This window comes from Manis javanica, chromosome 2, assembly GCF_040802235.1.
Source record: "Manis javanica isolate MJ-LG chromosome 2, MJ_LKY, whole genome shotgun sequence".
Lineage (NCBI taxonomy): Eukaryota > Metazoa > Chordata > Mammalia > Pholidota > Manidae > Manis > Manis javanica.
Window position 1 is genome coordinate 145,704 of NC_133157.1, and position 12,716 is coordinate 158,419.

The window sequence follows — 12,716 nt, forward strand, 5'->3', positions numbered from 1 at the left end:
GGCTGAGACCCGGTGGAACAGAGCGTGGCTCATGAGGACTGGGAAAGCACACAGGACTGGAGGCAGCAACGTCTGGGAGGCATTGCTTCTGGAGGAAAGAGACTTGAAAGGGAGAGGTATGCTTTGGGGCTTAGTGACAGAGGGAAGAGAGAAGCAAGTGGTGGAGGTCCAGGGTCCTCCAAGACAAGATATTATCACAGAATCAGAGCAAGACAGACACTGCCCCCAAAGCACGGCAAGTAAAAGAACCAGGTCCCGCTGCAGTGGCAGAGAAGGCTGTTCTTGCACTGGCAAGCCAGCAGGCTGCCCAAGTCCCTCCCTAATCTCCACAAAATGACACGTAACCACTGGTCCAGGAAAATTCACACACTTCCTCACTGTCAGAAAAAGGAACCCAACTTTCATACAAAGCTTCTGCCATAAGAAAATGGGAAGCAAGGATGAAAAATTTTCAGCTAATAAAAATACTCTACAGAAAACAACTGTAAAGCACAGGAAACCTTACAACCCAACTTTCCAACGTTACATAAATATAATTAAACAAAAAATTCCTAAGAATTTGCTTATCAGACCATACTCAAAAGCTCAAAATAAAAATGTATGGGCAATTAAGACACATGAGATGAGTGCTGACCAAACTCAGGTGAGAAATTGAAAAAAAAAATTCATCTGAGAAATGAAGTTAAAGACAAAATCATATCAGAAATCACGTGGAGCACAAAGGAAAACAAGTGTGACTGAAAGTATAGCAAGGGAGAAAGAAGGCAGGAGTGAAATGACAACAGAAAACTGTGAAACAAGGAATTAGTTTTCAATATAGTTAGAGAGAAAGTCATACAGAAGACAGGCTAAGTAGATCCGACATTCGTGTAACTGGAATGTCTGAAAAAAATAAAACGATGGAGTCCAGCTGACATTCAAAACCCAGCCCTCTGTGCCAAAATGAAAAAGCACCTATCGATTTATTTTTGACAAAAATGCCAAAGTGATTCAATTGAAATGATAGCCTTTTTAACAAACGGCAATGGAACAATGGACATCCAAGGAGTACGGATGGGGAAAAATAAAAAGAACTTCAATTCTTACTTAACACCATATAAAGAAATGAATTCAACACTTCAGCTTTTGGAATGACAGACTAAAAGTACTTTCTCCCATTCATCCCACCAAGCCCAGCTAAAATCCTGGGCATAGGGTGTAAGGCGAACATAAAAAGACTGAAAAGTGGAGAGAAGGCAGCAGACTGGCTGGGGACCTGAGGGGTGACACAGCAATAAGATTTTCTCTTCTGGCTTCTCCTTTATGCTTCAGATAACCTTGGTGCTGGAGAAGCCAACAACACAGAAATGCCAACAGGCACAGATTTTTTTAAACCCCCACAAAATCCAGGCATCACTAGTGACCGCGCCAGGAAAGTCACAGCCTAGCACAATGGGAAACTTACAGACAATAACTACTTCACTACTGCAAAACACCACAGAAATAACTGCAGCCCCACCTCCATGCATATGAGCAGAGACGGAGTGGGGTGAGAAGCCTAGACTCCCACCCTCAGCGGCCTGCACCGAGACGTTCTGAAGCCCCTGCCGGGATGGTGTCGGGGAGAAGCAGGGAGCAGGGGCTCTCACCCCACCCTGTGGTGACCAGACCCCCAGCTCATGCAGTGTCAGTGAAGATCACACTGGGGGCTGGACTTCAATTCCCATCCAGAAGGACTGAGGCACCCCTTCCCTTTACTTCCCAGAGTGAATCCTAGTAGAAAGGCAGGATTCTTACCACCACCCAGAAGTAATGAGGTCAACTCCTGCTGTGTCAATGACGGCCATGTAGAGTAGTGATGAGGCACTCCCACCTCTCCCAGACAGCATGGCCACCAGCGGAGACCCAGCTGGAACAAGGGGCCCACACTCTCGGGGTGTCAGTGGAAGGTGGGTGGGAACCTTACTTCTACCCCCATCTCTCGATAATGAGGCAGCTTCCCAACCCCCTCCCACTGGAGCAGGGTCACAGTAGACCAGCTAAAACAGAGGATTTAAACAAGACTCAGAGGCTTACAACATAAAAATCAGTACTAATCTAGGTTTCAGTCAAAAATCACTTGTCACACCAAGAACAAGGAAAATCTCGATTTTAATGAGAAGATAATCAATAGACACCAAGATGATATAGACCTTAGATTTATCTGACAATGATTAAAGCACCCATCATAAAAATGCTTCAACACAGAATTAAAAACATACTCCAAACAAATGAAAAAATAGAAAATTTCAACAAAGAAACAGAGTCTTAGCAAACAAATATAAAACACAACAAAAAATCAAATATAAATTTTAGAACTGAAAAATACAATACCTGAAATTGAAAACAATAAATGGGCTCATCAGCAGACTGCAGGACACAGAGGAAAGAATAAGTGAACTGGAAGACAGAACAACAGAAATTACCCAATCGCAGAGAAGAAATAGACTGAAAAAAGTGAGCAGAGCTTCAGGGGCCTTTGGGACTATAACAAACTATCTACCACTCATGTCAACAGAGTCCTAGAGCAGAAAGAGACGGCAGAGCTGAAGATGCATTCAAAGACATAATGGATGAAAAAATTACCGAATTTGGCAAAAAGACATAAACCTACAAATTCAAGAAGCTGCGCAAAACCCAAATAGGCTAAACCTAAATAAACCCATGCCAAAATACATCATAATCAAACTTCTGAAATATAAAGACAAAGAAAAAAATCTTGAAAGCAGCAAGAGAGAAACAGCAGCTTACCTATAGGAAGAAAACAATTCGAATGACAGTGGATTTCTCATCAGAAACCATGCAGGTCAGAAGGGAGAGGCACACGTTTTTTCAAGTGCTGAAAAAAAAAGAACTGTCAACCCAGAATTCTATACCCAGTGAAAATATCCTTCAGGAATGATGGGAAAATAAAGACATTCTCAGATGAAGGAAAACTAAGAGAATTTGTCCCTTGCAGACCTACCCGAAAAGAATGGCTAAGGAAGGTCCTCCAAACAGAAAGTAAATTATGAAAGAAGAAATGGTGGGATATCAGGAAGGAAGAAAGAACAATAGAAGGAGTAAAACTATAGATAAATACAACACACTTTCCTTCTCCTCTTGAGTTTTCTAAATTACATTTGACAGTTGAAGCAAAAATTGTAACACGCACTGATATGGTTTTCTACATGAAATACATGTAGAGAAAACATTTAAGACAATTATACATAGGGAGTAAAAACAGAGGAAAAGCTTCTATCCATCAGAACTGGTGAAATGACAACCCTAGTAGGCTAGGATAATTTCTATATATAATATAATACCTAGAACAACTATTAAAAAAACAATACAGAGATACACTAAAAATGCTATAGATAAATCAAAATGGAATTCTAAAATATATACAGGTGGTCCACAGGAAATCGGGAAAAAGAAACTAGAGAAATGAAAAACAGAACAAACAAAAAATAAAACAGCAGTCTTAGGCCCCAATATATACAATCACATTAATTGTAAATGGTCTACATGTACCAAATAAAAGACAGAGTTGACAAGAGTGGATTAAAAATATGTCCCAACTATATGCTGTCTACAAGAAACTAACTTAAGAATATAACTATACAGCTAGTCTGAAATTTAAAAGGTGAAATCAATATACCATGCAAATACTAATCAAAATAAAGTAGCAGTGGGTATATTTATGTCGGATAAAGTAGACACCAAAACAAAGAAAATTATCTGCTACAGAGTAACACAGTACACAATGACATATGGAAATCTTTCAAAAAGATAGCAATTCTAAGTGTGTATGTATTCCACAGCAGAACAGCAAAATATTTGAGGCAAGAACTGGCAGACCTGAAAGGAGAAATAGATAAATCCACATTTGTCATTTGAGACTTGAATCCTCTTTTTTCAACAATTGTAAGGTCTGGACAGAAAGTCTGCATGTACACAGAACTCAGCAGCACTGTCAGCTAACAGGATCTAAGTGGCACTTACAGAAAGCTCCACCCAACAACAGCAGGGTGTATATTGTTATCAAGTGCTCACAGAACATGTAACATGAGATGCCACATCCTGGACCAAAACAAACCTTAACCAACATAAAAGAACTGAATCACACAGAGTATGTGACCAACCACAAAATAATCAAACTAAAAGTCAATACCAGAAAAATAACAGGAAAATCTCCAAGCCCTTAGAAGCTAAACACACACTTCTAAATTATCCATGAGTCAAACAGGACATCTCAAGGAGAATTTTTTAAATGTAACTGAATGAAAATGAAAATATAACATCAAAATCTGTGGGATTCCGCCAGAGCAGTGCTAAGAATGAAATGTACAGCACTAAATGTTTACGTCAAATCAACAATCTAAGCTCCCATCTCAAGAAGCTAAAAAAAGAGCAACATAAACCAAAAGCAAACAGAAGGAAGAAAATTATAAAGATCAAATGCAAATTGAAATAGAAAAACAATAGAGAAAATCAATGAAAAAAAGATCTGGTTCTTTGAAAAGACCAATGAGATTAACAAACTTTTAGCAACACTGGCAAAGAAAAAAGACAGAAACACAAATTACCAATGCCAGGAATGGGACAGGGGCTGTCACCACAGACCATGAAGACATCAAAAGGATACCAAGTGAATACCACAAAAACTGTACACACATGAATTTGACAGCTTCAGTGGAATGGACCATTCCTTCAAAAGTTCTAACTATTGTAACTCACCTAATGTGAAATAGATAACACAGTCCTATAACTACTAAGGATAATTCCATCAAACATTTAAAGGGGAATTAACAAACAGGATTACCAGAAGAACTGGCAGACCTGAACTCTACACAATCTCCTCCAGAAAAAAAGAAGAAACACTTTCTAATTAATTTCCTGAATTCAGTATTATTCTGATGCCAAAGCCAGACAAAGACAATACAAAAAAAGAAAACTACAGACTAATATCCCTCATGAATACAGAGGCAAAACTCCTTAATAAAAATATCAGCAAACAGAATTCACCAATGTATAGGATTATACACAACCACTAAACACTGCCCCAAGGATACAAGGCTGTCTTAATATTTGAAAATCAGTCACTGGAAATTACATTACAGAACAAAAAGTACATGATCGTATCAATGATGTAGAAAATCATTTGACAACATTCAACACTCATTCAACAGATAACTCTCCGGAAAAGAAGGAATAGCGGGGACTCTCCTCAACTTGATAAAAAACATCTACAAACACAAACAAAAAACTGGAGCTAACATCCTCCGTAGTGTTGAAAGACTGAATGCTCCCTCCTCCCACAAGCTGTGAACAAGAGGGTGTCAGTTCCTGCCACTGCTCCTCAGCACAGTACTGGAAACTGTAGCCAGCAAAATAAGAGAAGAAGAGGAAATGAAAGGCATAGATATCAGAAAGGATAAAACAACACTTCATTTGCAGATGGCCTGACATCCCCAGGAATCTCAAAATACCCTGGAGAGATGCAAACCAATTGACACATTTTCTTTAAGATCTGGTGAAAATGAAGACACCAAATATCAGAATCTAGGATACAATTAAATTAGCAATCAGACAGAAATTCACAGCCTTAAATAATAAAAATTAAAGACTTCAACAAAATCCCTATTAAAATACCAACAGCATTCTTCAACAAACTGGAATAAATAGTTCTAAAATTCATATGGAACCACAAAAGACCCTGAATAGCCAAAGCAATCCTGAGAAGGAAGAATAAAGCAGGGGGAATTACGCTCCCTGACTTTACTTACTATAAAGCCACAGTAATCAAGACAAGTTGGTACTGGCATAAGAACAGACCCATAGACCAGTGGAATAGAATAGAGAGCCCAGATATAAACCCAAGCATATATGGTCAATTAATACATAATAAAGGATCCATGGAAATACAATGGGGAAATGACAGCCTCTTCAACAGCTGGTGTTGGCAAAACCAGACAGCTACACGTAAGAGAATGAAACTGGATTACTGTCTAACCCCACACACAAAAGTAAACTCAAAATGGATCAAAGACCTGAATGTAAGTCATGAAACCATAAAACTCTTGGAAGAAAACAGAGGCAACAACCTCTCAGACATAAACATGTGCGACTTCTTCATGAACATATCTCCCCAGGCAAGGGAAACAAAAGCAAAAATGAACAAGTGGGACTGTATGAAGCTGAAAAGCTTCTGTACAGCGAAGGACACCATCAGCAGAACAGAAAGGCATCCTACAGTATGGGAGAATATATTCATAGATGACAGATCCGAAAGAGATTGACATCCAAATTATATATAAAGAGCTCACGCACTTCAACAAACAAAAAGCAAATAAGCCAATTAAAAAATGGGCAGAGGATCTGAACAGACACTTCTCCAAAGAAGAATTTCAGATGGCCAACAGGCACATAAAAAGATGCTCCACATCGCTAATCATCAGAGAAATGCAAATTAAACCCACAGTGAGATATCACCTCACACCAGTAAGGATGGCCACCATCCAAAAGACAAACAACAACAAATGTTGGCGAGGTTGTGGAGAAAGGGGAACCCTCCTACACTGCTGGTGGGAAGGTAAATTAGTTCAATCATTGTGGAAAGCAGTATGGAGGTTCCTCAAAAAACTCAAAACAAAAATACCATTTGACCCAGGAATTTACCTTCTAGGAATTTACCCTAAGAATGCAGGAGCCAGTTTGAAAAAGACAGATGCACCCCTATGTTTATCGCAGCACTATTTACAATAGCCAAGACATGGAAGCAACCTAAGTGTCCATCAGTAGATGAATGGATAAAGAAGATGTGGTACATATTATACACAATGGAATATTATTCAGCCATAAGAAGAAAACAAATCCTACCATTTGCAACAACATGGATGGAGCTAGAGGGTATTATGCTCAGTGAAATAAGCCAGGCAGAGAAAGACAAGTACCAAATGATCTCACTCATCTGTGGAGTATAAGAACAAAGAAAAACTGAAGGAACAAAACAGCAGCAGAAGCACAGAACCCAAGAATGGACTAACAGTTACCAAAGGGAAAGGGACTGGGGAGGATGGGAGGGAAGGGAGGGATAAAGGGGGAAAAGTGGTATTAGGATTAGCACACATAATGTAGTGGGGCTGAGTGGACACAGGGAAGGCAGTATATACAGAGAAGTAGTGACTCTATAGCATCTTACTCTGCTGATGGACAGTGATTGTAATGGGGTATGTGGTGGGGACTTGATAATAGGGGGAGTCTAGTAACCATAATGTTGTTCATGTAATTACACATTAAAAAAAATTTGCTATCTATAATAAAAAGTTTACAAAAATAAGACCATAAAGACCTAAGTAGATAAATGAACAAAAAACAAGGACAGAATTTACATTCATATGAAAAAATGTTTAATTTTCCTAATAATCAAAATGTTACAATAATAATTATGTACCATGTTTAACTATTAAATGGCAAATGTATTTATCGTAAAATATTAAAATCTATTATTAGTAAGATTGGTTGTGCATAAAGTACTATAAACTGTTACAGCACTCCAAATTAGAATATTGATATTGGAAACAATTTGGTGAGACCAATCAAGCGCTATAGAAATGTTCATGCCTGTTGATCTAGTAATTTCATTTTAAAAGAAAAAACTTACAAAGACCTACGTGGCAGCACTATTTGCAATGGTTAAATAAGTGAAGCCAACAACAACTACAAAAAATTAAAGACTAAACTAAGTCTCCAACTCAAGAAGCTAGAAAAGGAACAACAAACTAAAACCAAAAAGGAGAAGGAAGGGAGTAATAAAGATATGCTTGTAATGTAAAGATTTAAAGAACAAAACCATAATAGAACTAATAAGTTAAAATGTTGATTCTTTTCATAGCAATTCACACAATATATAATATACTAATTTAATCAAGAAAAAAAGTTGGGGGGGGTCACAAAATATACAGGATAAAAAATGACAAGGGGAAGAAAACACTGAATAAGAGGAGGGAAAAATCAACTTAAACCACTCCTTGCATAACTCGATGTAAATAAATTGAAAAACCCCGACCGAAAGGATCATTTCTAAGGAAATTACAATCCACCAAACTGATCAGAGGAGATAAGTTTTAAGAAAACAACATCTGTAAAGAAATTATCAAAGATGTACCCAACAAAAACCAAGAGCCAGATAATTCCACAAGGGAATTCTACAAAGTTTCAAAAACTGTATTCCTAGTGCTACTTCAACTATCCCAGAAAAAGAAAAGAAGGAAACTTTCTAATTAATTTTATGAATCAATAATAGGTGCCTCCTACAAAACATCTCCTCCGGTGAAACCTCCCCGCAGAGTGGCTCTCGGCCGTGCGGTGCCCACACCTCAGTAGAACAGTATTGTTAGGTTTATCTTGGCTGATGTTTATGTAGGGAACATGTACACATTCCCAAACCTCAATACAACATTTTTAACAAAAAAAATGTGGGGAAAATCTAAGGCCAAGATTCCAAATTCAGCAGGTCAACTATCAGAATGGTATGTGGATGTTTTTGAGAAGTGCAGGAAGTCTCAGTAAAGGAGCTGTCTGTCCACTGCTTGTTAACAGCTATTTTACATGTGGTCATACAAAACAATATGCTCGGTGTTTTATGTCCTAACATGATAGTTTTTACTTTTCAATGTTTAACTGTTGTTCTCTTCATATTTTACGAAATTGGTTGGGAATTTAAAGTATAACCAATTGTAACACATTGTAATTAATTTTTCCCATTTAAAATAATGAGAAATGGGACTCCCATTGCAACATTTGACTTCCAGGAATGGATTAAAGCTAAGCAAGACATAACTATAGAATATTAATATCTAAACCTTATGATGCTTGAATATAATATAAGAAAGCTATAGAACACGTATCACTTTAGATCATCAATCCAAAGGAATCTTACATAAAATATTAACAAATGGAATCCAACATCATATTAAAAAATAAATACAATAACCAAATAGGGTTTATTCTAAGATTGCAAAGACAGGTCAATATCAGAAAATTCATTACTATAAACCTCCATAATTAAGGAGGAAAAACATATGTTTTCTACAGGCTGGAAAGGCCTTCAACAAAATTCTACATCTATTCCAGGTAAAAATACCTACTGAAATAGGAATTAATGGATACTATAATATTATTTTATATACACACATACACACACCTCTCAACCCCAAAATTATAATCTTATTTAGTGTAGGCAGGAACAAGGCAAGGGCCCCCACTAACCCCACTGTTACCTGACAGCGTGTTAGCCATTGCGATTAGGCGAAAAAAAATGACAATGAGAGGCCTAAGACTTCCAAAGGGAAAGTTAGAACTATACTTGTAAACATCTCATAACACACTCGGAAAATAACTGAAGAGAAGCAATGCTAAAACTGATGAACAATTGGAGGAATCAGAACAGGATACAGAATATAAACTTAATATAAAAATCAATAGCTTAGATTTCTGCTTCTAGCAAAAGTAGTAACAGGGACCCAATTAACACCTCTACCAGGAACAATAAAAAACACCAGACATTAACAGAATGAAAAGACAGGACACAACCTAGAAAATATGTGTAAGTCACCTAACTGAAAAAAGAGTTACATCCAAAATATCCAAAGAAATTGAAACACTCAAGAATTAGGAAAAAAAAAATTTATGTGGGCAAAAGAGTGTGTTATCAGACTGCAATGGAATTAAAATAGATATCAGTGACAGAAAGGTAACTGGAAAAAAAAACCCCAAATATGCAGAGATCAAACAGTACACTTCTAAATAACACACAGGTCAAAGAACAAATCTCAAGATAACTTTTTAAGGACTTTAAACGAATGAAAATGAGAACACAACTTTTCAAAGGCAGAGCAAAAGCAGTGCTCAGAGGGAAATTCATAGCACTGACTGCATAGATTGGAAAAGAGGAAAGATCTAAAATCAATGATCTGAGCTTTCACCATAGGCAAACAGAAAAAGAGCAAACTAAATCCAAAGTGAGCAAAAGAAAAGAAATAACAAGAATTAGAGCAGAAATCAATGAAACTGAAAACAGGCAATCAATAGACATCAGTGAAACCAAAAGCTGCTTTTTGAAAAGACCAGCAAAACTGATAAACCTCTACTTAAGCCAAGACAAAAAGGGAAGATGAAAAATTACTAAGCTCTGAAGTGACAGAGGACATCACCACTGATTGCATGGACATTAAGAAGGATAATAAGGGAATCCTATGAACAACTCCACGCCTATGTGAAATGGATCGGTTCCTCAGGACACAATCTGCCAAACTCACCCAAGAAGAAATCGATGACCTAAATAGGTTTATATCTGTTAAAGAGATTGAATCAATAATTCATAACCTTCCAAAACAGAAAGCACCAGACCCAGAAGGATTCATTGGTACATTCTACCAGACATTCAAGGAAGAAATTATATCAGTTCTCCTCAATCTCTTCCAGAGGACAGAAACAAACGGACCCTAGCTGACTCATTCTACGAGGCCAGCATTGACCTTACACCAAAACCAGACAAAACATTACAAGAAAGGAAAATTATAGACCAGTATCTCTTATGAACACAGAGGCAAAAATTCTCAACATAATATTGACAAATTGAATCCAAAAAAGTATGAAAATGATTATATGCCACAAACAAGTAGGATTTATCCCAGGTATGCTAGGCCAGCCCAACATTCGAGAATCAATTAACATAATTCATCATATCAAGATACTAAAAAGGAAAAATGACATCATATAATACACAAAGAGAAAGCATATGACAGACTGTAATACCCATTACTGGTAAAAATTCTCAGTAAACTAGGACTAGAGGGGAACTTTCTCAACTTAACAAGGACTTCTACAGAAAAACCTACAGCTTGATATCATACTCAAACTCGATGCTGAGAAACCCTAAGCTTTCCCACTGAGATCAGGGGCAACGCAAGGATGCCCCCTCACACTCCTTTTCAGGATTGCACAGGAAGTGCTTACCTACACAATTAGTCAAGAAAAGGAACTAAAAGGTATACAGAGCGGGAAGAAAGACATAAAACTCTCACTGTCCACATATGATGTGATCATCTATGTAGAAAATCTGAATGAATCAACAAAAAACCCTCCTGGAACTAATAAACAATTTTAGCAAGGTTGCAGGATACCTGATTAACACATAAAAATCAGTCACTTTGGTATATATCAACAATGGGAAAAGTGAATTTGAAATTAAAAACAGTTTTTTGTTTATATTTATATTAGTGCCCCCATAAATGAAATACTTAGGAATACATCTAACAAAATATGTGTAAGATCTGTATGAGGAAAACTACAAACCTCTGAGTGAAATCAAAGAACTAAATTAATGGAGAGATATTCTGTGTGCATGGACAGGAAGCCTCAAGACTGTCTAGATATCACTTCCCAACTTGATTTATAGATCTGATACAATCCCAGTCAAAATCCCAGCAAGCTAATTTATGGATATTGGAATAAAATGAATCTGAAGTTTATGTAGAGGCGCAGAACAGCCAATAGTTCAAAACAAGAACAAGGATGAAGTTAGAGGAACGACACTACCCAACCTCAAGACCTACAATGAAGTTACAGTGATCAAGACAGTGCAGGGCTGGGTGAAGAACAGACACATGGGTCAAGAGAACAGAACAGACAGCCCAGGAAGAGACCCCCATAAACAGCCAGCTACTCTTTAACAAAGGGGCAAGGGCAGTACAATGGTACAAAAATATCTCTTCAACAAGCGGTTCTGGAACAACTGGACACCCACATGCCAAAAAATGAATCCAGACACAGACTTGACACCCCCTCAAAAAAATTAAGTCAGAATGGCTCACAGACCCAAATGCAAAACTGCAAAACTATGAAACTCCTAGGAGATGGCATAACAGAAAACCTAGACGACCTTGGGTATAATCCTTCTTAGATATACCACCAAAGACATGACCCATGAAAGCAATAATGGATCATCTGGACTTCATGAAAATTGACAAGTTCAGCTCTGTGAGGACAATGTCAAGGGAACAAGACAAACCACAGACTGGAAGGAAATCCTGTAAAAACACATCTGATGAAACACATCTAAAATATACAAATAATTCTTGAAACTCAAAATAAGAAAACCTGATTTTTACAATGGGCCAAAACAGGGAACCTGCCCAGGAAGATGGATTCACTACGACCCACGGGAGATTGAACAACAGCGCCTTCTCCCAAGGAGGCAGAGGAGAAGAGGCCATGCAGCCATGCCGGCCCCCTTCCATTGCCACGCCTGGCCTTGTGCCCGTGTCCACATGCCCTAGGAGAGAGCTCCTGCACAGAGGGAAGGGGCGGTTACTTATCACACCGGACAGTGCAAACCCAGGCAGGCGTGTGCAGCCCCCGTCTGCCTAGACCCAAATCCTCGCCCGGCATCCCACACCAGCTCTGCTCCTGTGGCCTCTCCATCTCCTTGGAATGCTGTCTCTGTTCTTGGGGCTCACAAAGCGCCCAGGCACACTCTGCACAGTGTAAGGGGCTGTATTTTTCACCTGCAGATCTCTCCCTACAAGACAGTGCCTTAAAGACAGGAGTGGCATCTTGCTCGCGGTGTGCCTCCAGTGCCCCGCACAGTCAGGCATGGGGTGGCTGCTCGGTCAGGACCTCATGAGCGTGTGAGTGTGTGAAGGAAGCTCAAA

The 12,716-nt window shown here is 38.4% G+C and overlaps 1 protein-coding gene across 11 annotated transcripts in view; it reads right to left on the reverse strand.

Annotated features, from left to right (window-relative positions):
• CACNA1B (calcium voltage-gated channel subunit alpha1 B) overlaps positions 1-12,716 on the reverse strand; it is a 180,455-nt gene that overhangs the window by 73,225 nt on the left and 94,514 nt on the right. The gene's annotated exons all lie outside the window — the stretch shown is intronic.